This window comes from Dasypus novemcinctus, unplaced genomic scaffold, assembly GCF_030445035.2.
Source record: "Dasypus novemcinctus isolate mDasNov1 unplaced genomic scaffold, mDasNov1.1.hap2 scaffold_176, whole genome shotgun sequence".
Classification (NCBI taxonomy): Eukaryota; Metazoa; Chordata; class Mammalia; order Cingulata; family Dasypodidae; genus Dasypus; species Dasypus novemcinctus.
Window position 1 is genome coordinate 221,122 of NW_026688163.1, and position 24,537 is coordinate 245,658.

At 49.6% G+C, this 24,537-nt stretch overlaps 1 non-coding gene across 1 annotated transcript; it reads left to right on the plus strand.

Annotated features, from left to right (window-relative positions):
- The first annotated feature begins 7,212 nt into the window (after positions 1-7,212).
- Positions 7,213-7,344, plus strand: LOC111764557 (small nucleolar RNA SNORA38). Its single transcript, XR_002797146.2, has one exon. It is a non-coding gene; the product is annotated as a small nucleolar RNA SNORA38 (small nucleolar RNA).
- The last annotated feature ends 17,193 nt before the right edge of the window (positions 7,345-24,537 follow it).

Genomic DNA, 24,537 nt, shown 5'->3' on the forward strand with positions numbered 1-24,537 from the left:
TACTACTTTATACTTTACTTTTATGTTTAAAACGTCTCTTACAGACATCATTACTTTATCCGGTCTGATAACATTTGCATTTACATGGGTATGTTTAGTTTATTTACTTTTAATTAATTACTCATATGTTTGGATTTAAGCCTATCATCATATTATGTGCTTTCTGTTTGTTCCATTTTTTCTTTGTTTCTTCTTTTTCTGCACTCTGTGGTTTATCTTTTTAGCCTTCAATATTACTTCTTCTGTTGATTCATTCATGATTACTTGTCATTTTATTGTTTTCATGTTTGATTTATGGTTTCATTTTTTTCTTTGCCAGTTTATCTTTAGGAATATCATACCATTTTATATATAATTTAAAAATATAATAATATATTTCCGTTTTCCCCTTTCTGTCCTTTATGCTAACATTGGCACACATTTTACTAACACATGTTATGCATTACACAATACATTGTTATAATTTTTGCTTTAACCTGTCAGTTATTATTTTAATAAATTGACAAAAGAAAATGCTATTTTTTAAAAATATACTGACATCTTTACTATTCCTGATTTTTAGGAATTCTGCTAAATTAAGAATGAATTAGCTTCATTCTCTCATTTGGATGTGGGTTTCAATCTGGCATCATTTCTCTTTACAAGAAGGAATGCCTTTAATAATTTTTGTAATGTAGTTCTGCTGGTAATAAAAGCTTGCCTCAGCTTTTCTTTGTCTGAAGATGGTTTTATTTAGTCTTAATTTCTACAAGAATATTCTAATTGGACATAGAATTCTATGTTGACTTTATTTATTTATTTATTTATTTTAGCAATTTAAGGTTCATATTCTATTGTCTTCTGGCTTGCATTGTATATGATAAAAAGTCAGCCATTATTCTTATCTTTGTCATTTTGTATGTAATATGCACTACCTCCTTTCCTGGGCTACTCATGATTTTTCTCTTTATAATTGGTTGTCAGTAATTTGATTATAATGTTCCTTGGTTTGATTTCCTTTGTTCCTTGAATTTCCTTATGTGTAAGTTTATGTTTTTCACCACATTTAGAGGAATTTCATGCATTATATCTTCAAATATTTTTCCACTTACACATATGTTAGATTTCTTGATATTACCCCACAAGTCAATGAGGTGCTATTCTCATTTTTCAGCCATTTTTTCCTTTCAGTGCTTAAATTTGGACAGTCCTAATGGCTCTGTCTTTGAGTCCACTTTTCTTCTGCAGTTTTTAGTCTCCTCTTAAGCCCATCCAGTAAATTTTTCATTTCAGATATTGCACTTTTTAGTTCTTGAAAATTAATTTCATTCTTTTTTAAGTTTCTATTTATTTATTCATTATATTCAGTTTTCTTTAACTCCTTAAACATATTCATAAGAACTGTTTTGAAGCCATTTCTTTTTTCATCATTTTGTCATTTCTGGATCTTTTTCTATTATGATTTTTTCCCAGTAATGGGTCACATATCTCTGCTTCTTTGCATGTCCAGTAATTTTTTATTAGATGCCAGTCATTGTTATTATTTCTTTCTGAATGTCCAGAACTTGTCTTCCTTTAGTGAATATTGAGGATTTTTCCTCCAGCAGGCAGTCAATTTACCTATGGATCAGCTTGATCCTTTGAAGGTTGACTTTAGGCTGTATAGAGTTGGATACAAGTTATCTTTAAATCTAATTTAGTCCTTCTACTGAGGTTTCGCTTATGTGGGACCTTTCCTGAAAACCCTGAGCTTTCAGAGAGGTATTTGTACTCTTCCTGATCAGAACTTGAACTTATGCCAAGCCTGTACTAACTCCAGTACTTGCTCTTTGCTCAGCATTTATAATAGACTCATAATGACAAATATGATGGAATTAGCAGACAAGCACTTTAAAACAGTTCTTATGAATAAGTTAAATTAAAGGAAGTGAAAATAATGAATCTGTTTCTTTTTCTGATGCCTATTAAGATTTTCTCAGTCTTTATTTTATTTTAATGTTTTTAAGTATGGATTTGCTCTTTTTTACTGTTTTGGAGATTAACTGAGATTCTTAAATTTCTGGGTTGTGTTTTGTCACTTCTGGGAACTTTTCTTTTATTATCTGTTCACAATGTACTTTCTCTTCTCCATTTTCTCTTAGTCCTTTTATGCAACTTCGATTAAACAAATCTGTAATTTTCTAAATCCACCTGTGACATCTATATTCATATATAGTTTCATTTTTTTTTATCTTTCTACTTGGGGAATATTTTGACCTATTTACAGTTTATTTATATTCTCTTCAGCTTTGTTTAATTTTTATTAAACTTATTCATTGATATTTTTTCAGTTTTCCAATATTTTGTCTTTGATACTTATATTAATTAAGTATATCATTTTTTAATTTTTCTATTCCCTGCAAAAATTTTCAAGGTTGTTTATAATTTTTTTTTGTAAACCATGTCTGATGTTTCCAATTTATAAATTCTTCATTAGCCTTTTTCTAGCACACCTTAGTTGCACAGAGATGTGTATTTCCAGAAGAGTCAGAGAATAATGACAGTGGAATTGAGAAAGGACTTTTTATCTTTAGTTAGTTCAGAAAGATTTCATAAGAGGTAAGATTCCCACCTCTATTTTTATGGTTTAAAATGACAGTATAAGTAGAAACTAATGTTTATATTGCACTTTTCACTTTATACATCCATTTTACACCCATTTTTATTTTCAAGGTCTCAACAAAAACACAACACCCTATGAGCTATAGACTACTCTTTCTGATTCATGGATGGAAAACTGCTTAGATAACATGATGTCTTGCTCCATTCAGACATCAGAAAGTATAGGTCTTCTGTTTCCTCCGCTAGTTACGGGTTTGGGTTGGCAGTCACCTGTTTTTGACTTTACATCATAGTCATGTCACAGCACTTCAAGCAATGGAGAATACATCTTAGAAAAGTGAGATATCATTGCCCTATATTATCATTTTTTAATGTTTAGGATTTGAGACATTCATACTTAAACTTCTTGTTCTTGCCTACTTAAGTGTTAAATAAACGGAAGGCAGTGGGGGTTTGTGTGGACATTTATAAAATATATCCCAAATCCCAATGTTTACTCTAAAAAATAAAATTCTACTCTTTATCATGGCAGAGTCCTCCTTAACCACATGGGGAGTATCACCCACTTCTCAGGTTCACTTCACAACAACTTCTTGTCGAATGTCCCTGTGTTCCTGGGAGGGTCACTCCCGCTCTGAGCGTCACAGTTGTTCAGCCTGCATGATGGAATTAGCCAGCATATCACACAGCGATTCTCGCCCGGGCTGCCCCAGCATCCATCTCTTTCCTCTCCTAGACCATTATCAACTAGAGGGTGGATTCACATTCCTTTTAGGTGCTCTGAATGAGTTCCACAACAAATTACCCAGGTTCCTTGTGAATGGAGCAGATTATGGAAGCAATCCAGCATTTACTGAGTGTTATTGGGCTCTGGGCTGGAGCTTTGTCCATAGCATCTCATTTAATCTCATACCATCATGTGCTGCAGGCGTTTGAGGGAGGGGATTTCAAGTAACAATCTCAAGGTCAAGCAACTATTCAGTGGTAAACTCCTATGAGTCTGACTCCAAACACCAGACTCTTAGGGTCGTCATGGTATTTCAATGATAGTGGATAAACTGAATAAATACTATTTGGCACAGATCGATGATTCCTCACCCACTGCTGTGAGGACACAGTTAAGTTTCTTTCTGCCCCGAAGATATGTTTTGTGTTGATTCCACCACATCTTCCTTTGGAAAATAGAACGCAACATGTGACCATAAAAAAAGGATAATCAACATGGCCCTCAAGCGCTGCAGTTCTGGGCAACCCTTTCATTTCGCCTATATTCTAAGATTCTCCCTAATGGCAAACCTTTCCCTGGCACTGGCGCTGGCTCATCCGGCCTCTAAGAGCTCAGATTTCCCTCTTTTCTGCACTCTCTGCTCAGTGACATCACCTTGGTACCTTGAAATCAGTCATGGTGGAAGTATTTATACCACAGGAAAATCAAGCTCTACAAATCAGGACCTTTCCCCTAGAAATCCAGTTGTTAAATATTTACCAGCACAATTCTGGAGTAGACTAAAAGAATTATGGTGAGAATTCAGGTGATCTTCTTCATACATGGAACAAAACATAAAATAATAAAATTAAAAAAACTAGAGGGATAATATTGACAAAGTTTCCTAGATGAAAGAATAGTGAGATTAAACCTACTATAAAGTATGATTCAGTTATAACTTTTATTTTAATGACAAAAAGAGCCTCATTCCTGAAGCACCTTGATGCATTCACACAGGGTTCACACTACTCTAACAAGGAACCCCAAACCACTTACCTAGGACACTTGGAACAGCTCTTGGGAATATTGGGGTTCAACACCAACAAAGCACCATCAGTTTTTCAAGCTATTACTTTGAGAAGAGCTCAACAAATGAAATCAATTGCCACGTTAAATTTCTCTAACAGATTGCTGGCTCCTGAAAACAGAAATTTCCTCCAATTCCAACTAAGAGGAACTGAAGTCTGCTTGAGCAGTAAGTGGTGCTTCGGTGCTGGTGTCAGCCACCGTGGCAGATACCTCAAGCATGAAATCGAGAAAACTCTCTTATCTCAGGTCCATGACACTGCAGAGGAACCAAAGCCCCTCTGTCTTTTCTGACCACACAGTCCATGCTTGGGCAACTCATTGAATAATGGCAGCAAAACACCTTCTGCCTCTATCTCCCCACACCAAGCACAGAACTTTATCTTGGCCCCGTTACAAGGCTAATGCGTGAGCCAAACATGACCTCCGGGCAGAGCCCCAAAGGTTGCAGGAGAGCCATGATACAGCCCAGGTCTTCCCTCTGTCTCTCAGGAATCCCCAGTATCCATTTAAACCAGAAAACCTTATCACTATTATCTGAGTGTGGCAGTTGGAGACTATTTCATGAACCTCCAAAAGAGAAAGATTATGTTTGTAAGCTAATCTATTTCTCTGGGTGTGATACCCTTTGGTTCTATTAAATTCAGCTGAGGTGTCTTTGATTAGACTACCTGTTAAGATTAGGGATTTTTATTTGACCATGTCAGTGGGGGTGATTCAGGTTGAGTCCCCACCCCTTGCTGGGTCTGATATCAATGGACACTCACAGACAGACACACAGGAAGAGAGAGCTCTGTCATTTTCATCCTGCCACATGACAGAGAGGAGAAGGCTCACATGGCTGAAGTTCCAGAAAGAGATGAACCATTTAGTATGATGACTCACAGTTGACCTTGTGAAGACAGCGGAACAGCTGAGTCTGATATTAGAGGCTCTGAGAGACCAGCCCTGTGCTAGCCCACAGCTGAAGTTGGCAAGAACCGGAGCAGCTGAGCCTGAGAGAGGACATCCAGAGGGGAAGGTTGAAACCTCGCAGAGATCACCCGCCATCTTGCTTCAACATGTGCCAGCTGACTTTGGTGAGAAAGTACCTTTTATGGTACCTTGAGTTGGACTTTCCATGGCCTTGGAACTTTAAACTGTTACTCCAAATAAATACCCTTTATAAAATTTAACAGATTTATGGTACTTTGCATCAGCAGCCCTTTGGCAGACTAATACATTGGGCCATTCCAGTCGCTCCAGAGAGGGTTTTAATTCTTATTTAATTCTTATTCCTATTTCCAAATTTGGAAAAGAAAGTGATTTGTCTTCCAGTATTTGGGAAATAGAGATAATATTTAAAAGAGAGCCCCTCAAACAGGAGCTATCAAGACTCCCAAAGAAATTACACCCTTTCCTCATAAACCACTTTTGTAAACTCTCTCTTCTTCCAAAGGTAGCAATGCCACAAATAATTATGCAAATGATAGCAATGAATTTGGAAATATGGAGAAGTACATCTGAATGTTCCAAGTGCTATCCAGTCAAGACTTCGTCATCACTAAGGACATTCACCATTACCCCGGGACTGCTTGCTTTCGCAAACAAGGCCTCAGTGGTGGACGAGACTCGTGGACATTGGACTGGTGGGCACATGCGGTGAGAGCATGGACATGAGGGTCCCACACTTACACAACTGACTGCATTTGGAATTATTTATTTGTGGTGTCTGCATTTTTCAATGAGGACATTAAACATTCACTGTAATACATCATTCCAATGGTCTTGCCCTTTTTCTGAAATGTCACTTTTCTTTTACATTCTGAATCTGCTATAAACATTCCTTTTTGCTTTTAAATACCCCTTGAGAATGGACTTCCAACGTAGGCAACGACATTCTTACCTTTTAAGCTTTCCGTCTGATTGAAGTGTCCTGAGTCAGGCCATTCTTATTTTGAGATGAATAGAAACTGGTCCGAGGACCACAGGTGCCTTCTTTCCCCTTCCGTGCAGTGTCCATCTAGATCTGGGAAGTCTGAAGTACTCTTGGCCCACGGTCTGAAGGTGGAAAGCTCCAGACGCCTGCATTTTCCTGGGGTTGAGATGGTTGCACCTGCTCGGATCTGGGCTGGGGTGAATGGATGGGGAGTCCTGTCTTGTCACTCTTCTCAGGCTGAGGGTGGCTGATGGCCAAAGTCTCCAAAGGACTCAATCCTTAGCCCGGCCCAAGTAAGGGCCACCTGGTGGCTTTAAACAGAGGGATACGTGGAATGACTTAATGGCTTCTTTTGATAAACGAGCATCATTTTAATACCTAAGTGGATTAGAGGGGCATGCATGACCTGGGAAACACAGGAATTGAGGCAAAGACAAGGGTGATTCCTTAGGTGATTCATTTCCCCCACTGCAAACCTGGGGGCAGCTTCCAGAAGAGGTAGCGGCCTCTGGCACACCTTGCCCAGGAATAGTGTTTATACTATGAATGTCTGTTCTTCTCCCAAGACGGTAAATCGCCATGACATTGGAGGGGTGGGAATGGGGCACAGGGCGGCGATGCTCCCAGGCAGCTCATGCCCCGGGGCGCAGCAAGCAGCCTCGATTCTTTGAAGGCTTTGCCATCTGGTTGGCATGCTTTCATAGAATACTTCTGTCAGAAATAAATATAATTCTAAACACAACATTGTATTCTGGATTAGATCATGGAACAAAGTGGAAAAATGGTGAAAACTGAGGAAGTCTGGAGTTAATTGGCTCCTTAGTTGTGACAAATGTATGCTCATGTGGGGCACTGCCCATGAGTGAGGGGTCTATGGCAACTCTGTACTATCTTCGCAACGTTCACATAAACCTAAAATTAACCCTCCTTCAAAGGCGGGTCGGTGGTTTCCTGTCCTTGGACACGTAAGATTTGTAGGCAAAAAGATGTGGACTTGGAGAAGTCTGGAACCCGCTTGCTCCCCGCAGGCTCAAGATGATCCTTTCCCACACAGAAAATAAAAAAAGAAAAAAAACAACAAAAACCTAAAATTATTCCAAAATTAGAGGTTTATTTTTAAAAGACAAGTTGAAGGATAAGTGGAATTACTTCATGGCTTCTTTTGATATTTGTTTTTTTTGTGTGTGTTTGTTTTTTTAAAGATTTATTTTTATTTATTTAATTCTCCTCCCCTCCCCCGGTTGTCTGTTCTCTGTATCCATTTGCTGCGTCTTGTTTCTTTGTCCGCTTCTGTTGTCGTCAGCGGCACGGGAAGTGTGGGCGGCGCCATTCCTGGGCAGGCTGCACTTTCTTTCACACTGGGCGGCTCTCCTTACAGGTGCACTCTTTGCGCGTGGGGCTCCCCTACGCGGGGGACACCCCTGTGTGGCACGGCACTCCTTGCGCGCATCAGCACTGCGCATGGCCAGCTCCACACGGGTCAAGGAGGCCCGGGGTTTGAACCGCGGACCTCCCATGTGGTAGACGGACGCCCTAACCACTGGGCCAAAGTCCGTTTCCCTCTTTTGATATTTGATCATCATTTTAATACCAATATTTTCCCTAAAATATGTCCCTACAATATCTACCAGATTTTCTAAGCTTTGCATGCATTTCCTTAATACAATTAACTATAATATAAAATGTTTTAAAAGTAAATTAATAAATAAAAGCAACTTCTCAGTAAATTGGTGACTGAATCACCACGATATTGAAAACACAACAATAAAAAACTAAGCACAAAGAAAAAGCCAATAAGTAAAAATCTAGAAAACGGTGCTCAGGAATTTGCCACGTATATTGGCCAGTTTCAAGGAAGTCACCACTGTTGAACATAGCTCCCTCTAAGGAGCCCAGCATGTTTGGGCAGATCCTGAAAAACACTTGCCAAGTTGTAAGAATGAGGACCAGACAATGGACAGGCAAAAGGCATAATGCTGTAGGGCAGAAGTTTGAAAGTGCTGAGCACAACTTCACCAGACAGGATGTGAGCAGGAGTGGGCTTGGCTCTGATGCAGCTAAAGAGAGCATCTTCAGAAAGGAAGTTAGAGGCAGCTCCCCTGCCCTCTGGCATCAGCTGAGGAGAGCTGGCCCCACACCAGCACTCAGAGATGGCACTCACCGGCTGGACATCCAGGGTTTCATCTTCTCCCCATGCTCCTTGGGGCACTGCACAAGGATACTGGCATGTGCATATATATATCATTCACTCCTGAGCTAAGATGGGAAGGAAAATTCTAACGGGCCTTATAAAAAGTGAAGGAGGGAAAACCACTAATATTGTTTTTCAGAGGCAAAGATAAAGAAAGTGTGTTGAGGGGGTGGTAATGCTAACTCCAATAACGACAAACCCAGGTCTATTAAAAGATTCTGCCACAAAAAAGAATAGGACACCACTCAAGATGAAGAAGAAAAACATAATTCTGAAGAAAAAAAAAACCCACTATAAGAAACAGAAGTAACTTTTAAACAATACCTACATTTCGCTTTTGAATTTTAAGAATAAAACTGAAACAGACCTGCGAAAGCTCCCTCACAGGATGGACTCCACCCTGAGATAAATGTCATTGACAATAGAGATGACAGAAAAAAGAGCTGTAGATAAAAAGAACAGAGCCAAGAAATCTCAGAAAGCAGGACACTGGATTTTTTAATATATTTTTTATTTATTTTTAAAAGATACATAGATCACACAAAATGTTACCTTGAAAAACACAGGAGATTCCCATCTGCCCTACTCCCCACTTTTTAATACTGCAGAAAAACATAAGACAGAATTCTGTGAAGTTAGAAAAGCAGTCCTAAAAATGTCTCTATCTAAAAATTTAGGATAATTAGTTTTACATAAAATATTAGCAACAGAAGAGGATTCAAGGTTTAAGGCCAATTCCTACACCAAGGCATTATAAGAAAAAAGAAAGAACAAGAGAAGATGCAGAACATCATCCCTCCAGAGGATGGAAATATGACATAAAGATGCGCCACAAAAACCAATCAAAACTGTAACCTACTGATCCCAAAACAAGCTAATTGCAACTGATGAATTGTGTAAGACATGAAAGGGTCACACATTTCAAAATGAGAAAAGGTCAAGAATGAGTTTATATAATCTAGGATATAATTAGAAATAAGAGGGAAAATGCACTTCAGAAATGAAGAATAAACTAGAAGGAATGAAAGAATGGATAAACACAATAGATGATGACATAAGAGAATTAAAAATCAAAAAGATGGAACCTTTTAATAGTTAAAAAAAATGATGAAAGAGATAAAATAAATCCAAAAGAATGGACAAATAATGAAGGTAAGCAAAGAAAATCCAACATACAGGTAACAGGAATCCTTGAAGGAAGAGGGGGATAAACATGAGAACAGAGTCAGTTCTATTTTTTTTTTTTTTTTTTGAGGTACTGGGGGCCAGGGATTGAACCTGGGACCTTGTATGTGGGAAGCCGGTGCTCAGCCCCTGAGCCACATCAGCTTCCCTGAGTTGGTACTTTTTGTTTGTTTGTTTTTTCAGGAGGCACCAGGAACCGATCCCAGCACTTCCCATGTGGGAGGCAGGCACTCCCAGAATCAATTCTAAAAATTAGAATTCAGTAAAGATTTCCTGAAATAAGTTTTAAAGATTTGAAACATCATAATGAGTGAGTATACCATGAACCTGAGAATAACAACACAGAATAACCATCATGAGGACATATTCTTATAAAATAAGAGGACTTTTTTTTAAGATTCATTTTGATTCATTCCCCCCACCCCCCATTGTTTGCAGTTGCTATGTGCTCTCTGTGCCTGCTTGTCTTCTCTTTAGGAGGCACTGAAACCAAACCCAGGACCTCCCATGTGGAAGACAGGCACACAGTCACTTGAGCCACCTCAGCTCCCTGCTTTGTTGTGTCTCTCATTGTCTTTCCTCTTGGTGTCTCTTTTTTTACATCATCTTGTTGCATCCTCTCACTGTGCCTGCCCACCACACCAGCTCGTCTTCTCCAGGAGGCACTGGGAACCGAACCCAGGACCTTCCATGTGGTAGGCAGGAGCTCAATCACTTGAGCCACATCCACTTACCCAGAGGACTTTTAAAGAAGAACAAAGAAAAGGAAACAATATACTGGGTATCTAAGCAAACCCAGCAAATTATTTATTAGGAAAAGAAACTGATTATCATCAGGCTGCCAATAGCAATGCTACAAACACCAAAAGAAAATGATATTACGTATTTATGAGTCTCGAGGAAAGGAAATTGACATATTGTAAATTCCATGTATCTGACATTCAGTGAGGAAGGCCAGCATGCAAGAACTCAAGGACTAACGCCCCACACCTTTCGGCCAATCTGCTCGGGAACAAGCTTCTGACAGCGGCCGTGGCCAGACAAGTGTGGTGACGTAAGGACTGGGGCGAACGTTAAATCAACATCATCTCTAAGACCTAGAACTAAGCAAAGGGCCCCAGAAAGAAAGGCTCAAATGGCACGACATGGCGCAAGTCACCAAAATGGCAGCTGGGAAAGTGGGAGGAGCAAATGCAAATAAAAAATCACTTGTGCCCGTGACCAAGTAGGAGGCTGTGTGAGAGATGTGGGAGAAAGCAGATGCATGATTGTGGATATTCTGACTCTGTGTCCTTGAGCCCAGGGTTGGCCATGAGGGAGAAGGAAGACACAGATGTGAAGAGGAAATGAAATTCCACGTGGCTGTGTCTGAGTTGGGAGCAGCACCAAGAGTCCATCAGGTATCTTGCCTTAATAAGCATTTCCTAGCACCATCTACTGACTGGCCCCTAGGGCCTGGGCTGTGGCCTTGAAATACCATTTTCCACTGAGGGAAACAAGGGGTTGTTGGTGAAATGGCTGGTTCCAGTTCTAGAGCAGGAAATGTGCATGGGAAGCCGGGAAGCCGTTTCTCAGAGGAGCGAGGCAGCTCTCCAGCGCTGCGGGCTGTGCCAGGTCTCGGGAGCCGACTGGAGGTGGTGCCCGTGGCCACGGGGTCTTCGAGCCTCAACAGGAACTACTGCAACTGATTGACACCCATCAAGCATGCTTACGTCAATGAGTTTTAAAGGATAAAAGTGAATGGGCTACTTTTAGGAGATGGACAATTTTTCTTCAAACACGGTAAATAAAGGGAAAGGGGCAGTCGTAAATCCTGTTCTCTATGGACCAAATAGTAGAGGAGAGAGGGTGTCTTCTGAAAGTATTCCAGCTGAAAGGTGAAAAAGAAACGGGAGCGCGAGGACGCGGCTGCCTTGCACTCCCTTAGAGCGTGTGGATCCAGGCACTCAGCACCGACAGCTGCCAATGTCACGCAGAGAGCGGCCCGCGGACAGCTCGTGCTGGTACCTGAGCAGGCCCTGGATGCAGGTGCCACTTTCCAGGCCAGCCTGAGCCCGCATGTGCAAGCGGCAAATCCAGACCGTGGGGAATTGCAGCTCCCAAGGCCCAGCTCTGCAGCAGATAAATGGAGGAAAAAAGGACTGGGTGAGTGGGGCACCCAAACATTAGAAGATTCTTAAGAGACAGAGCAATGGGCAAAACTAAAAGATAAAGTCTAAGGATGTATACTTGGGTGATAAAACCCTAAGGAAACACCGACACTGCTAACTACACAGTCAGGGCGCTGGCTGCTTTTGGGGACTGGGCGGGACCGACCGAGGAGGCTTCTGGGTCAGCCCACAAAGTGCTACTTCTGCACCTGCATGTGGGTAGAGGATCGTTCTGTATGGATTTTGAGATCTCTGCTTTGTTTCATATTAAAAAGGACTAAAATAAAATAAAATTAAAGGTTCATGTAAAGAGCAATCCATGAATTATTTCAGAAAATAGCTTTTGGATCCTTTTCAGTAAGTTATGCACAAACACCATTGCTAATGAAGCACGCGCCCTGTTTTCACTTTACACAGGGAAGCGGCATTCTTTAGAAAAGACCAGTCCCTCGACGTGCCCCCACAAATGGGAGGGGTCTCGGTGCCCCCGGCCAAGGCCCTCGGTGAACCCTGTTTTCCGCGCACTCACCAGGTCTCCGGCTAGGAGCGCTTCCCTCCCGGGCTCTGGGGGACTGCCCAAGTGAGCACAGAGCCCGGGCGGGCTCCACGCCGCCAGCCCTGGACGCACCCGTTCAGCCCCGGCAGGAGCCCCTCCCGGCGCCGTCCCCTTCCCAGCCCCGGGGGTCCGGCTGCGGCGGGAGCGGGCAGGCTGAGCGCGCGTGCGCCTCAGGGTCCGCTTCTGCCGACCGCTGTCCTTGGAGCGGGTGGCCCCGGGGTCCCCTTCTTCCTGCCCTCTAGGCCGCAGGGGGCGTCCTTCCAGCAGCTGCCTCTGCACGCAGACCCCAGACCCACCCTGGTCTCTTCCTCTGCGTGGGTGTCACACCTGGCTCAGGGACCAAGTCCTGAAGCCGGCAGGGCCCCCACGTGCAGCCTGGGGGGGGGCTGGGACTTGGGGAGGGCCTCTAAGACGGCCCCTGCTGGGTGTCTGAGGCCCTGGAGGGGGGCACAGCTGGCCACCCACTCTGGCCAGTCGAGGCCCGTAGCCCTGCCCCTGGCGCTGCCCTGCCGTGCCCCACGCCCCTGGCCCCAGCCCCCCTCACTGCCCGAAGAGGTGATGTGGCTACTGGGGCCCCTGGCCAGCCCCGGCCTCCTTCACAGCAGGCATGAGCAGGGCCCAGCCGGGGAGCAGCCTGAGTGCCCACGAGGCACACAGACTCAACAGGGGACACTGCCCGGCACACGGCCCCCGGGCCCCAAATCCCAGCCCGGGCCCATCGCGCACGGTCTCCTCTGCAGGGCCATCCGCAGGCTCCCAGCTCCCAGGGGGCGGGCGGCCCCTCAGGGTGACCCGGGACCCTCCACTTGGCCAAGCCCGTCGGCCCCAGCCGGCCTCCCTCGGGCCTGCAGCTCGGAGCTCCCACCCCCACGGGTCCCTGCTGCGCGCCCCTTAGGTCGCGTCCTGTCCCCTCTGCTTGAACCTCCATTCAGCATCTCCTGCCTCCTCCAGGCCGGCTGGGGCCGCGTTCCGAGCCCCTGCGAGGCAGCCACCCGCCCCTGACGCCCGCCAGCTCCCGCGGTGCACACCTGCGTGGCCGTGCACATCTCCAGGTGGAGGGGGATGGCCCGAGGGCCGACCGTGCACCTGAACCACCTGTGCCACCCCTCGTGGTTCTCCTGGAGACAGCGGCAGGTGCTCTCGGCAAGCGGCTGCTCCTGCGATGGACACGGCCCCGGCCCCGCACCCAGGGGCCCGTTTCCACCCCCAGGCCAGGCCCGGGCCCCAGTGCCGACCTGCACCCACCAGCCCCCGTGGCCGCCTGTGCACCTGCAGAGCCCCAGGGCAGGCGAGCAGGTGGGGGCCAGGCCCCGGCGTGGGGCTCCCAGCAGCAGCACGGGGTCCTCCTGGGCGAGCACGGTCCCCAGGACCGAGTGGAAATGCCTCCTGGGAAGCCCCCACCCAGGAAGTCCCGGCTGGCCCCGGCCTGGGGCCAGAGGATCACGCCTCCCGCCGTCCTCCCGCACATCCTGAAGGGAGAAAGAGGTGGAAGGAGCGATGAAAGCCGCCGTGGGGCGGAGCCAGCAACAGCCCGGGACACCAAGAAGGAGCTGCCCCAGGCGCGGGGCGGCCAGACGGGGCCCCTGAAATCCCACTCCACACTCCCTGCGGGGATTGTTCTTTTTACAACCCCCTCCACATCCTTCATGAAACGAGCTGGCCCATCACCCGGACCTTTTAAACCCCTAAGAAAACGCAGCCCAGACGTGGCGCGGTTCCCTGGGGCGGCATGCCAGGGCGGTAGAGACCAGCTCCGAGGGGACGCAGGGGCGCGGGGGAGGAGGCGGCGCCCGCCTGGCCCGCCCCAAGGCAGCCCCCTACCCCACGCAGCTCACCTGCCCCACACAGACCACCCACCTCAGGGCAGCCCCCCTGCCCCAGGGCAGCCCCCTACCCCACACAGCTCACCTGCCCCACACAGACCACCCACCTCAGGGCAGCCCCTCTGCCCCACGCAGCCCACCTGCCCCAGGGCAGCCCCCCTACCCCGTGCAGCCCACCTGCCCTGGGGAGCCCACCTGCCCCACACAGACCACCCACATCAGGGCAGCCCCTCTGCCCCACACAGCCCACCTGCTCCAGGGAGCCCACTCACCCTGGGCAGCCCACGTGCCCCATGCAGATCACCTACCCCTGTCCACCCTCCCCGAGCAGCCCACCCGCCCCAGGCAGCCCACCTGCCCCTGCCCACCCGCCCCAGGCAGCCCACCCCGAGCAGCCCACCCACCCCAGGCAGCCCACCTGCCCCACGCAGCCCACCTGCCCCTGCCCACCCGCCCCAGGCAGCCCACCCTCCCTGGGCAGCCCACCCTCCCTAGGCAGCCCACCCACCCCAGGGAGCCCACCTGCCTCCACCCACCCGCCCCTGGCAGCCCACCCCGAGCAGCCCACCCACCCCAGGCAGCCCACCTGCCCCAGGCAGCCCACCTGCCCAGGCCCCGGGAGCGCAGCCTGCCTGCCGCCCCCACTGCGGAGCCTTCCTGGGCTGGGTGGGGGGTTCCCCGAGGCGTGGCCACCCTGGAGCGTGCTCAGACCAGAGGCCGGTGCCGGCGAGGCCGCCCTGGGCTGCCCTGGCCTCCCTGAGCCCGGCTTTGCTCGGGACTACAGACTGGAGGCCCTGGCGCCCGGCGGCTGCAGGTCGCCCGTTCCAAGGGCAACAGCGCCACCGCTCGACGGGTGCAGCCAACGCCCACCAGGGGGCGCGGGGTGAAGGCTGGACGGTGAGAGACCACTGGAGGGCACAGGCCAGAAGGACTGGGGGCACGGGGAGGGGCTTGGGCTCCAGCGGGACGTGGGGCGGGGGGGCAGCGCAGGACTTCCCCGCTGCCCGGGGACCTCTGGGGTCCTAACATCTTGGAGAAGTGACAGGTGCCCACGGAGAAATGCTCCGCTCCTGGGGGCTGCATGTAGGGTAGGGACTGGCGGTAAGAGCTGAGCGAGGACGGGCCCAGCTCCCACCCCTCCCCACGGCCCAGGGAAGGGGCCCTTCTAGAGTGGACCTGGGGGCCCCAGCCCACCCCCCACCCCCGCCCTGGCAGCTCTGCCCCACTTACAAGCAGCTCCAGGGGAGATCTGGGGTGCAAGTGAACCCTTGTCACCAGGGTCCTATGCCCGCAGGCCCCTCTGCTCGGGGGGGGTGTGCTCCCTCCCCAGGTGAGGAGAGGGCAGGGGGGTTCATAGAGCCCCCTGGAAGCCCCCTGGGGGCGGGAAATCCTGCGTCCTCCCCTCAGGGCAGTGACCCCCACAGACAGGAGGAGGCCTGGCGCCCCTTGAGCCCACAGAGCTCCTGGCACGTGCGTCCCCTGCGTCCCTCTTGGCGCCCCGCGGGCCCACCCTGGCCCGAGAGAACCAGCCCTCGAGTCGGCTCTGCTGCGCCCCAGCCCGGGTGCAGGCCCCAGGTCGGCGCTGCTTCGCTGTGTCCTCCGTGGGCCGCGCACCGCCCTCCTGGCCCCGTGGTTCTGAGGCTCCCTGCCGCGAGCCCAGCTGGCCGCAGGCGCCTGCGGGCAGTACCAGGTGGCCTTGTCCTTGGAGGATTGTCTGCCTCCTCCTTGCTGGAAGTCACAGCCCACCCTGCCAAGGGATGCCCCTCACACCGGCTCACCCGACCTCCACTCACTCACCCATTCATTCATTCCCAAATGTGAATGCAGCCTACCCTAGGAGCTGGGCAAAGCTCTGTGGACGTTCGAGCATGAGCAAGGCAGGACGAAGGCCACTGGCTTTAAGGACCTTGGACCCTGGAAGGGCCCTCCCCACTGCCATGGGGCCACGGAGAGGCGGCATGGGGGAGTGGCTCTCCGGCCACGCTCTGCAGTCAGGTGGCAATTCAGGAATCCCTCACTGCCCCACTCACAGGGCAACTCCGCGAGCTGCTGAGGCTCTCCCTCCAGCCGGGCAGCGGCCCCGCCCACTCCAGGATGTCGGGGATGAATGAGCTGGTACCGGAAGGGGTCAGTAAATCCTGGTTTTCATGATGGATTGAGAAAGGATGGCAAATAACACCACCATGTAACAGAACAACACTTCACAAAATAGCTGCTGAAAGACCCGCCGGGGCCAAACTCATCCCACCAGCACGGGAGAATCTGTCGACAGCCTTTCTGCTATTGATCACAGCACTAGTGCAGCAGGACTTAGGAGCACATTGATAAAAATCCTATCTTGTCTCTATAGTGACAGAGGAGCTAAAATGTGGACACAGGTCCACCACGTGCAGACAAGTATCTCAGCCAGTGTGTAGCTTTTAAGTCCACTTGCCTTGTAGAAATAAAACACAGGAGCTGCAGTCCAGAATGAAATTGCATTTCAAGATCTGAGCCAGGAAAGCAGGAAATTAATCAAATCTTAGAATCTTAATGTAAAGGGATCTTAGAGGTCATCTCAGTTCACCCTGTATCCAGTCCCAGCAATAGAGTACTACAAAGTAACACAATGTAACATGATGCAATACAATGTCAGAATGTAACACAATGTAACAGACTGCAACATAGTGTCACAATGTAACACAATGTAATAGGCTGCAACATAGTGTCATACAATGTAACAAAATGTAATAGGATGAAATACAATGTCAGAATGTAACACAATGTAATAAGCTGCAACATAGTGTCATACATTGTAACACAATGTAATAAGATGCAACATAATGTCATAGAATGTAACACAATATAATGCAACTCAATATAAGACTACAACTGTAATACAATGTACAGTACAACATAATCCCCAGTAGCATGATGCAGTGCCGTGTGATAGAATGTAACACACCATGTAAAAAATGCACTAAGGGGAAATGGGCTTGGCCCAGTGGTTAGGGCATCCGTCTACCACATGGGAGGTCCATGGTTCAAACCCTGGGCCTCCTTGACCCGTGTGCAGCTGGCCCATGCACAGTGCTGATGCGCGCAAGGAGTGCCGTGCCACACAGGGGTGTCCCCCACATAGGGGAGCCCCACGTGCAAGGAGTGCGCCCCGTAAGGAGAGCCGCCCAGCACAAAAGAAAGTGCAGACTGCCCAGGAATGACGCTGCCCACACTTCCCATGCCGCTGACAACAACAAGCGGACAAAGAAACAAGACGCAGCAAATAGACACAGAGAACAGACAACCGGGGGGAGGGGGGGAATTAAAAAAATAAATAAATCTTAAAAAAAAAAATGCACTAGGACAGGACACTTTGCCAAAGCCCCAGCCTAGACATCCCCCTGCAGCTTTCGGCTGACACCCACTGCCCAGAGTGGGTTCCCAAATGTCAGACCAGGAAGTAGCCCCTGCCCTATGCCCACCACCTGTCCTTGGCAGGAGTATATCTAAGTGCCCACCTGGGGTACTTAGTGGGCACCTGAGTGTGCTCAGCCCACAGAGCCCAGAGTTCCATGACCCAGGTGCCACTCCCCAGACTGTCATTGGGGGTGAGGATGAGTTCCCTGTGAGTGAAGGCAGCCCTCATCCACCTCCTCCAAAACAAAGCGGGCACGTGTGCTTGCTTCAGCCCCGTTCTCCCAGTCCAAGCTTATTCCTGGGCAAAGGAGGCAGAAGCTCTCCAAGCCCACAAGTCCTGCTGCCAAGAGCTGGCTTCATTTGCAAGCTCACACTCTTTTCCTTGTTGCTACAAACTACAGAGGCTGATGACCAGGTGTGGGGGCTACAGCATGCAACTGAGTGCCAGCAAGGGCTGAGGTTGGCTCGTGTATCACTGGAGCCCTGGCACAGCTGCAGCTGTCAGCTTCGCCACCTCCTAACTCAAAAAACCAGGTGGGACAACCTCCCGGTTCTCCTCATTTTGCTGCACAAAAGACATTTCCCAGAGCCTCATTGTGTGCCAAAAACATTGTTACAAAAGATGAAGCCAATCCCCCTGTAGCAGTTTGCTATGGTTATGAATTCCAAAAATAGATATTGGATTATGCTTCTAATCTGGTCTGTACCTGGGCGTAATTAAGTATGATTAGGGCTTTGATTGGGCTACCTCATTAGGGCATCGAGTCCCTACCCAACGGGTGGGGACTCACAGATAAAAGTCATAGCAAAGGACAGAGTTGAGGGGTTTTTGATATTGGAGTTTTGTGCTGGAGTCTGATGCTGAAGCTTAAGCTAGCCCTGGGAAGAGAGGACCTGAACCAGGAGAAGGACACAAAGGAATAGAGACGGCTCCTTAGACATGGCAGAAACCCCAGGGAGAGAGACAGAGCCGTTCACCTGAGAGTCTACAGCTGCCCTTGTGGAGAGAGGCAAAGCCTAGAGAGCCTCATAGTCTACAGCTGACCTTGTGGAGGAAACAGAGGAGCTGAGTCCAGAGAGAAGCAAGACCTGGGGAGAGAGGAACCCTGGCGGACATCGACAGCCGTCTTGCTCCAACACGTGCAAATAGACTTAGGTGAGGGAAGTAACTTGTGCTTTACGGCCTGGTGTCTGTAAGCTCCTACCCTAATAAACACCCTTTATGAAAACCAACCCACTTCTGGTATTTTGCATCAGCACCCCTTTGGCTGACTAGTACACCCCCTAATGAGCGTTTCAAGGCAGGAGGGCAGGAGCGGCTGCCTCCCGTCCTGCCGCCCCCACCTGCAGGCAGGCCCTGGGCAGAGCCCCGTCTGTCTCCCGCCCTGCCCCACGTCCACCCACCCCAACACCAGGTCCAGCTCAGCAACGCCCTGTGGCTGGCGTCACCAGTGCTGGCGTCGGGGTGAAGGGTGTGCTTATCCAAGAGGCCACCTGGGCTCAGGGTGCTGGCTCAAGTAGGCCCCTGCCCCCCACCCCCGGGCTCCGAGAACAGGGGAGAAGGTGAGACACACATGACGCAAAGCAGTGAGTGCCGGCAGAACGCGCCAGAATTCCAAAGTGGCAGAAATTGCTTTCGGGTGAGGCCAACAGAGGCCTCTTTGTGAGGAGGTGCAGCTGAGCTGAGAAGGAAGATTCTAGCTCACCTCTCACACCCACCTCATGCAGGAGCTGAGCCAGCGGATGGCTGGGTTTGTCCCGTGAGAAGAGGCCAGGAGGGGAGCGGTGGGTGATCAGTGAGGGGTGACATCCCCATGAGCCCAGCCTCAGGGACCCCGGAGGTCAGGACAGGAAGAGAGCGGCAGGTGGGGAGGGGGCTGCGGGGTGGGGGCGCAGGTGTGGAGGGCCTCTGAAGTGGGCGTGCCAGGGCCGGGGTGCCGGCCAGCGCATAGCCAGGGCTCGGCCACACCTGGAACGTGGGCGCTGGGAGGCCTGGGCCTGAGGTTGCTGGGCTGGGGGGCCCAGAGGCCCACGCTGGGCAGGCCCTGCGTCCGTGCGGAGAGCCCCGGAAGGATGACAGAGGCCGCGACGAGGAGGAAGCCGTGCAAAGTGAAGCTCCCGCCAGTGCAGAAGGGACAATGCGGACAGTCTTGGGGACACAAAGGCCTCAGGGAGATGGAGCGGGGAACCGGCAGCTCAGTGCTGCAGGGGAGCAGCCCCGGGGGCAGCACCTGTCTGCTCAGGCAGGTGAGAGGAGAGGCAGCTGCTGCGGCTGCCGCGTGCGCGGCACGGCAAGGCCTGGGCAGCTGGGCGGGGGATGGAGGTGGGGAGCTGAAAGTGGGGGGGGGGGTGCTAGGTGGGTCCAGTGGGGGCTCCTGGGCACAGTGGGGTGGTTGGCAGAAGGCCCCGTCCAGAGCTTTTCACAAGACCCCGGAAGCCACCGGGTCCTCTGCCCAGGGCGGGCCTGCACCTCGCTGGGCTGTCGCCATGAAGGTGTGCCCAGGTAGAGGTGCGCCCAGGTGAAGGCACACGTGCTCCCTGAAGGGGGTGGGCCCGATTGCAGGATGAGGAACAGGGACCCGAGGGCGACGTGTTCCAGCGAAGCCTTCCTCGGCCACTGCACCCACAGCCCCGGGCGCCAGCTGCTCCGCTGCAGTGACACCCGGGCGTCCTAGCCAGGGTCAAGGCAGAGAGGTGCCACGCCCCCTGGGAGCAGGACACGCAGGTCCAGCTGTGAGATCAGCTGAAATCATGGTCTAAGCCCGGTGCCTACTCATGGTCGTGTCTCCGCTCCTTTTAATTATTTTGTTCTAGTTTTATTGTCCTGTTATCCTTAATAACTTCAGATACCCCAAACCTTTGAGCAATATAAGTAAAGAAATAAAACTACAGATGGTCGATGGAAAGCTAGAGACACGGCTCCCGAATCGCTTTGACTAGCCATTTGGGCCCATTTGCCATATAAATTCCATGGAGAGATAGTCTCTGGGGATGGCAGGGCCGGGGCACGGTCCAGCATCTGACGAGGGAGGTACAGGTGTGGTGTGGTCAGTGCTTCCGAGGGAGAAGGAGTCCTGGACTGAGTCCCCGGAGCCTGTGGTGGTTACCTTGTATCAGAGAGAAGATGAAGGTCTTTGTGGCTGTGATGACGCTGAGACCACGAGTGGGGAGATTTTCCTGGCCTGTCTGCACGGGCCCCAGATGCCGTCGGAGAGGGTGGCCTCCCACACAGAGGAGGCCGGGAGAAGACAGAGCAGAGGGAGCCTGGAGAGTTCGGCCTGAGAAATCGGTGCCATCCAGCCACAAGCCAAGAAATACCAGAGCCACCAGAGCCACCAGAAGCCGGGAGAGGCGAGGAACGGGCTCACCTGGGGGCCTCTGGGGAGAGCAGTGTCCTGGCCACACCTTGATTTTGACCCAGTAACACTGATTTAGGACTTCTGGTCTCCAGGGTTGAGTGAATCAATTTCTGTTGTTTTAAGCCCCCAAGTTTGTTCTGGCGGCTGTGGAAAATGACTCCAGCTCTTTGTTGGGATATAATTCACATGCCATAAACTCGCCCACTGAGAGCGAACAAGGCAATGGCTTTCAGTATGACTCAGGGTTGGCAGCGTCTCCACCAGTTTAGAACATTTCCAGAAAGACACCCCATCCCCATTAGCAGTCATCCCCACTCCCCTTTTGTGGCCCCCGCAAGAGGCATGTTCGGCCCCACCCCTGGCCCTGTGGGTGTGGACCCTTGTACGGAGGACCTTGGAAGATGCCATCAGGTAAGGTGTGGCCAAACCGAGGGCCGGGCCCTTCATCGAGGGTGGCCGAGGTCCTTATCAGCAAATGATATTGACGAGGAGAGAGAAGCCACGAGAAGCAGCCAGGGGCTGGAAGTCAAGGGACCCTGGAAGAGAAAGAAGAGGCCACCATGCACGTCGCCATGTGATGGAAAAGCCGAGGAGCGAGGCGCGCTGGTTCCAGGCCAGCCCTGGAACGCCACCGTCTGCTGGGAGAGGGCACGGCCCTGCTGACACCTCGAGCTGGCCTTCTCCTAGCCGCAGCACCATGAGCCAGTACATGCCTGTCGAAGCCAACCCTGTGTGTGGCACTTGTTTTGGCAGCTGGGAAGCCAAGACTCCCCTTCCCTTGGCCTGGACAGCCACTAGTCCACTTTCCATTCCTGTGGATCTGCCTGTTCTGGACATTTCCTGTATATGAAATGATACAATGTTTGTCCTTTTGTGTCTGTCTTCTATCACTTAGCATAAAATTTTCAAAGTTCATCCATGCTGAAAAACTTCTGTTCCTTTTTATTGCCAAATAAAATTCTTTCATATGGTGTAGCAGTTCGATTTAACTGATGAATTCCAAAAAGAAATACTGGATTATGCTTGTAATCTGGTCTGTACCTGGACGTGATTGAGTTATGATCAGGGCTTTGATTGGTCCATGTCTTTAGGGTGTTGAGTCCCCACCCTTTGGTGGGTGGGGACTCACATATAAAAGGCATGGCCAAGGACAGAGTTGGGGGGTTGATGCGAAGGTTTCTGATGTTGAAGTTTTGATGTTGGATTTGATGCTGAAGACCTGGGAAGTCCGCATGAAGAGGAAAGAGAAGCCAGCCCCAGGAAGGAAGGAACCTTGAACCCAGACAAGGGCAAACCCCAGGAACATAGGAGCCCAGGAATCCTGAACCCTCACAGCTGTCGGCAGCCATCTTGCTCCAAGTAGACTTTGGTGAGGGAAGTAACTTATGCTCTATGGCCTGGGATCTGTAGGCTCCTGCCCCAGATAAACACCCTTCATAACACCCAGCAGATTCCTGGTATTTTGCCTCAGCACCCCTCTGGCTGACTGATACATATGGAGAGACCACATTCTATTTATTCATTCATCAGTTGATGGCCATTTGGGTTGATTATACTTTGGGGCTATTATGCCTGATACTGCTATGAACAGTGGTGCACAAGTTTTTGCAAGGATGAGTGTTTTCATTTCTTTTGGGTCCCCTTGTATTTTAATTACTAATGATGCCTGAGCTTCTTTTCTACATAAGAAACGTGATTTAATGGATTTTTAATTAATCTTATAATATATCTTGTCGTACTTCAGGGCCTATGTTGATTGAGAAACAATGTCTATTGAATCCTTGTGTTGTGTCACAGCATGGATTTCCATCCATGAAATTTCCCCACAAAAAAATCCCTGAGTTGCTGAGAGTGGACTTCTTAGCAGAAGAGTCCAGTATTTTCCCTCAGCAGCTCTCCAGTTGCCTCTGGTGATCTGTGGCCATGTCCAGATCAACTGTAGCCAGATCTCTGTTTCCTAAGACAAATTTCTATAGGCCACATTTTTAATTTTCCTCCAAAGTCAGGTCATCTTCAAGAATAGCAAACAGTAGTAGCAGCAGGGAAGCAAAGCCGGGCCTGTGAGCCGAGAGACCTGATGGTCTCTTCAAAGAAGCCTCAGGAGGCCTCCTGGATTCTTGACCAGAAGGCAGGTCTTCTAAGAGCCTGACTGAGCCCCTGGGATTGGAACCTGCACCCCACACCCCACGTGTGGGATTTGGCTCAGGGCTGGGCTCACAGTCTCCTGGAGTAAGTGCTGGTGCACTCTGAACAAAATCACAGCATAAGCACGTGGCAAGATTCGTTGGTATCAACAACGGTGCTTACGTGGACTATATGGAAGCACTACCTTCAGAACTCAGCCTTGACCTTGCCAGGGACTTACTGTAAAATATTGAGATCGGAAGCATTTTGATTCTGCTTCCAGTCAAAATCTCACCAGGTTTTTAAGAATGGGAACCTGGAAAGCTAGCCTCAGATCTTTACGAGAGTCCTCAGCTTCAGGTTATGCCAGAGCAACTGGCATCGGATTTACCCGCCCATTCTAAAAAGTGAGGCGTTGGACACAATAAATTAAACTCTTTCCAGACATTGGACGAGACTATCCCCAATTAAATTAAATAGTAAATTAAATAATGAATAACTAAATCCCATTATTTCCAAGAAAGGAGGTCACTGGGACGTGCCCCTACCGCCTGGGCTTTTAGGAGGGTGGCACCGTCAGGGCAGTGGCCTGGAAGAGGAGGCCCTGGAGGGCTCACGGCCTCACTCGGTTAGGAGACCAAGATCGGAATTTGCAGTCTGTGGTAGCTGGGATTTTCCTGTAAGAGTAATAGAAACGATGGGGGCTCACAGAAAATGCCCCCAAAATGTGAGCAGGGCTGCCTTGAGCCTGTGACGTAGAACAAAACTCCTTGTGACTGTGCAAAGAAGTACCAGGTCCCTGTAAGAGGCAAAACTCCCAGGGCTGACGCTGCTGAGACGTGTCTGTTCTGACCGGGGTGGGGGGGCCCATCGCACACCCCGACCACGCAGCAGAAGCCTCGGAAGGGGCAGGCTCAGTATTACTCGCAGGACTACGGGCAGCCTTCCAGCCCTCTTCAGTATTACTCCCAGGACTACGAGCAGCCTTCCAGCCCTCTTCAGTATTACTCCCAGGACTACGAGCAGCCTTCCAGCCCTCTTCAGTATTACTCCCAGGACTACGAGCAGCCTTCCAGCCCTCTTCAGTATTACTTCCAAGACTACGAGCAGCCTTCCAGCCCTCTTCAGTATTACTCCCAGGACTATGAGCAGCCTTCCAGCCCTCTTCATCTACTGAAGGCACGTGGATCTTCCCAGCAAAGCCTGTCAACAAGCCCTGGAAAGGTCGAGTTGCTCTGCAAATAACTTCCTTCCAAAACAAATTTCAACACCCATTAACAGAAGACACCATAGATTTAGATACTCAAAATGTAACACATACAATGCCCAGTATCCAATAAAATTTAGTAGGCATGAGAAAAAGGAAAATGTGAAATATACCAGGAGAAAAAACAGCCATTAGAAACAGACCAAGCAATGACAGACAACACACAATTAGCAGACAAGAACTTTAAAACAGCTAT